This window comes from Temnothorax longispinosus, unplaced genomic scaffold, assembly GCF_030848805.1.
Source record: "Temnothorax longispinosus isolate EJ_2023e unplaced genomic scaffold, Tlon_JGU_v1 HiC_scaffold_784, whole genome shotgun sequence".
Lineage (NCBI taxonomy): Eukaryota > Metazoa > Arthropoda > Insecta > Hymenoptera > Formicidae > Temnothorax > Temnothorax longispinosus.
Genome location: NW_027270653.1, coordinates 1 through 4,311, shown reverse-complemented (window position 1 = coordinate 4,311; position 4,311 = coordinate 1). Strand labels below are relative to the sequence as shown.

Here is a 4,311-nt window from a genome sequence, read left to right as displayed (position 1 = left end):
GTCGATTCTGACAACATTGCCAATGAATAGAGCACATCTAAATTTGTTAATAAATTTTTTCCTTTTTGCAAAATACCCCATATTTATAAAGTTATAGCAATTTTAAAACGCGGTCGGGCGACTAGTTATTTGAACGCGCCGGAATTGCCCGAGTTCACCCGAGCTCGACGGTGACGTCACGATGTTGTTGCCGAAAGCGCATAGCGTGCCGTAATACATGCTGTATGCTCGAATTTTCTTTAACTTGAGCTGTATACATCATAAAAACAAATAAACATGACTAGTTATCGATGGTGTTTTTGTGCCCTTATGTAAAAATACAACAAAAAGTGCACCCAGTAAAGTATTTGTGACAGTTCCACACGAAGAAGCAGTAAGAAAATTATGGTTTCGGTTAGCCCGGCGTCCGGACAAGCCAACAAAATCAACTTATTTTTGTTGCGAGGATCATTTTGTTGTAAGTATTCAATATTAAACTATTATTATCTCTACTATATTTCTAAAATTTTGGAGGTTACGAGAATAGTATCTATGAATGAGTATATAAAATAAGAGATTCGTTTCCATGACATGCTGTATAAATAATAGTTACTTCTTTCCTGTTGATATTATTTTCTAGCTAAAAGACGACATGGACAATTACGTGCGCTTTTGTTTAATGGGTGGGCCTATAAAAATGAAACCTGGAGTTGTGCCGCACATTTTTTCTTGTCAACCGAATAGAAAACGCACAGCCAATCATCCTCTTCGCCGTGCTTCTGAGAAGCGAAGACGCAAAGCAGAGGTTGCAGATATTTTGGCTACTGCAGGATGCTCTTCGTTACCTGAAGCTAGAATAAAGGAAAATGTGACACCTAATATTCCTACAGTAAATATATGATCTTGAAAATAAGATTAATTAGAGAATTGTAGTAATATAAATGCTAAAACTTATATAAACGGTTATTATTTAGGAAACAACGGTTCAATCTGCTGCGGTCGAAAACTTAGATCACCTATCCAGTGTCTGTTCTGCTAGTGACACGACTCATAGGAGTGTTTATCATAAAGGAGTCCAAGTTAATCTACGGCCACATTTTGCTGCGGTCGAAAACTTAGATCACCTTTCCAATGTCTGTTCTGCTAGTGACACGACTCATAAGAGTGTTTATCATAAAGGAGTCCAAGTTAATCTACGGCCACATTTCCGCAGTAAATATGTATCGTGCAATATCAAAACTCCTGTGTCTGATGCAAGTTGTTCACCGAATAAGCTTTATACTCAAAGCATTACAATTTCATCGATGAGAGTTAACACGTCGAGTAGCAACAAACAATCTGACGCAGATATTTTGTTTCGTCGACTTCGGTATCATCTTCCTTACTTCCAACAACCTCGAGTGATTATGAGCCTCCTTCGGTATCTTCCTTACTTCCGACAACCTCGAGCGATTATGAGACTTATTCAGAGCAAGCAAATGAGTTTGAAACGCGTAATAAAAAACAAATGCAATGCAATGCACTTTCGATTACAAATTATTTTATCAGTACTAATACTAAAAGTTATCTTGGTATTCAAAATGAATGGTACTGGATCATAGACCTATTACACGCACAGACTGGGATTAAAGCAGATCACATTAAATTAACTTTAATGAAAATAAAAGTTAATGACACGTTCCATAGACTAGGGGAGCAATTTGGAATATCATACGGTCAGGCAAGCAATATATTTAATTCCACTGTTCCGCTTTTGGCTCACATGTTAAAAACTTTAATATATTTTCCAGACCCAATGAGTGTGAGAAAAGCTTTACCAATTCAATTTCGAGCTAATTATAGTCATGTGCAATCTATTATCGATTGTTTCGAGATACAAATCCAAAAACCGACGAAATCTGTAAATCAAGCTCTTACTTGGTCAGAATATAAAAAATGCAACACCCTTAAATATCTGATATCTTCGACTCCAGATGGATTTATTAATTTTGTCTCGAATGGTTATGGAGGTAGGATAAGTGACACTCTAATTACCGAAAAATCTGGACTTTTAAATGTGCTACCGGAAGGATGCGGTGTTATGGCTGACCGAGGCTTTAAACAAATTCAGACTCTTCTCAATCAGAAAAAAAATGTTTACTTATTCGTCCACCCACTGTTTCTTCTAGTGTGAAGCCCTCTAAAGCTGAAGTTCTAGAAACTAAACGTATTGCAAGTTTACGTATACACATTGAGCGTGTGATTAGACGATTGAGAGAATACGAAATATTAAAACCGCATGCATGTATTCATCATAAATTGCTGCCCCATATAGATTCATTAGTGACAATTGCATCAGCGTTAATTAATTTACAGACGCCAATAATAAAAACTTAAAAATAATGACGCTAGACTAAAGAACAAAGGGTGTAAGTTAAAAAAATACAACAGCTGTTAAATCTTCTTCGTGTATATTATTTATTTTATGATCATATCACTATATGCTTCATGATTTTTATGAATAGTGTATTATTTTAGGAAAAATATAATCTTTCCAGAAAGCAACAGCGTGTTCTATTATTGATTTCGTGAAATGTTCATCAAAATCTTCCCAAACAATAGTTACCTGTCTTGATTCCTCAAACTTTGGATTGGCGACGCAAAAAAAGGCCTCTCTTTTTACCAGTAGCAAACATTTGCATATTTATTTGCGCTTTACACTTTTCATTGATTTTTCCGTGTGGCAAAAACTGATCAAATGTTTTTGAACTTGATGGACACTTGACTTCGACAATAAAATGATCACCTATCGCATCAGGCGATGCCCCTAATACTGGAAATGAAGGTAGCAAGATTAGACCACAGTCTTTGAAGAGCAGCCGTGTAATCTTTCCGACCTCAACCAAAACTTCTTTCTCCAATCGTTTTCCTCGCTGCATTGCTTGTGAATCGAATACTTTTGATGCTCCAATAATTTGTTGTACGAATGTTCCATTCAACGTTTTGCAGTGTGCTGCTTCGTATATTCTGGACGCTGTTACTCTACCGTACCGGAGTTCATGCCAAGTTACAGTATCACTTTGGGATCTAGTTAATTTTTCTGCTATACGACATGAATCCTCCGACATTTCTTTACTGGCATATTCCAAAAAATTATCTGCAGAAGAACTTCCTTTTTCACAAAAATTTAGTAATAATTGGTGTATTGATAGAGACATCAATTTTCGATCTTCTAATATAAAATTGTGCCTGGAGAGTTGACTGTCTAATTGCTTCTCTTTTGCTTTATCGAGTAGAGCTTTTAAAAACGATGAATTGTCCGGTAGTTGTGCATCCACAACATCAGTTTTTCCCAATTCCTTCAGCTCAATATATTTCTTTGATGTACCAACGGAAGCCAAAGAAGAGCGGCGCCAATAACATTCTACTTCTGTGACGGAAGGATTCTCCGACTTTCTATGCATCCACATTAAAAAGGCAATCGCATGCTTGCAGCCCCCTGATATTAATAAATAATTTTTTTTCAGAAAAATCAAAATAACTATAATATACTTAAAAATTATTATTATTAAAAAAGTACTCTCTCGGACAGCCACAATAGTAGTTACACTTATTTTCGGTTTGTACTCTTACCACTTGATGCTGCACAGTCGTGACATTCGACGTCAATCACTTTTTCATCTTTTTCATGAATAGTCAATGTAACCGAGTATCCTTTATTGCGAACACGATGCTCAGGACATACTTTACATTTTATAATACATGTTCCCAAAGATCCGTCTCTTTTGAGGCATACATAACCATTGCCTGATCGCCGTACGATTCTCGTGATGACCTATAAAAATTGTTCATTATTTTATTAATTTATCATTTTTAATTAATTTGGAGAATAACCAGGAATCATACAGTCATTATTCACAAATAAATGGACTTACATTGCGGCTTTTGCATTTCTAACCTCAGCAGCGTTGAACTTGTCACTTTGTTTTATGAATTCGAACACCATAAATATGTCAATCTTAGGCAGATTTGTTGAGTCAGCTTTAACAAAACCTGGCTCTAGAATATTTGCCATATTTTGCACAATTTTTTTTCGAAAATTTGATGAAAAACACTACTGTTACGCCGAAGGGGCTCGGAGCGCGCGAAAGAGAAACAACATCGTGACGTCACACACTAGCGGCACCAATAGTGTTGCGTTTTCATCCATTTGATTTACATGAATATTTAAACTTTATTATTAAATAAATATGAATAAATAAACTGATTGTATTTTAATAAATCGGTTTTATAATGGTTATATTTCGATAAATCAACCGAATTTACTAATTTAAAAATTTATTTGAAAACCCA

At 35.5% G+C, this 4,311-nt stretch overlaps 2 pseudogenes; one reads left to right on the top strand and one right to left on the bottom strand.

The window, feature by feature from the left end:
• The first annotated feature begins 6 nt into the window (after nucleotides 1-6).
• LOC139825024 (uncharacterized) lies at nucleotides 7-2,676 on the top strand (annotated as a pseudogene).
• Nucleotides 2,527-4,305, bottom strand: LOC139825023 (uncharacterized; annotated as a pseudogene).
• Nucleotides 4,306-4,311: the final 6 nt, after the last annotated feature.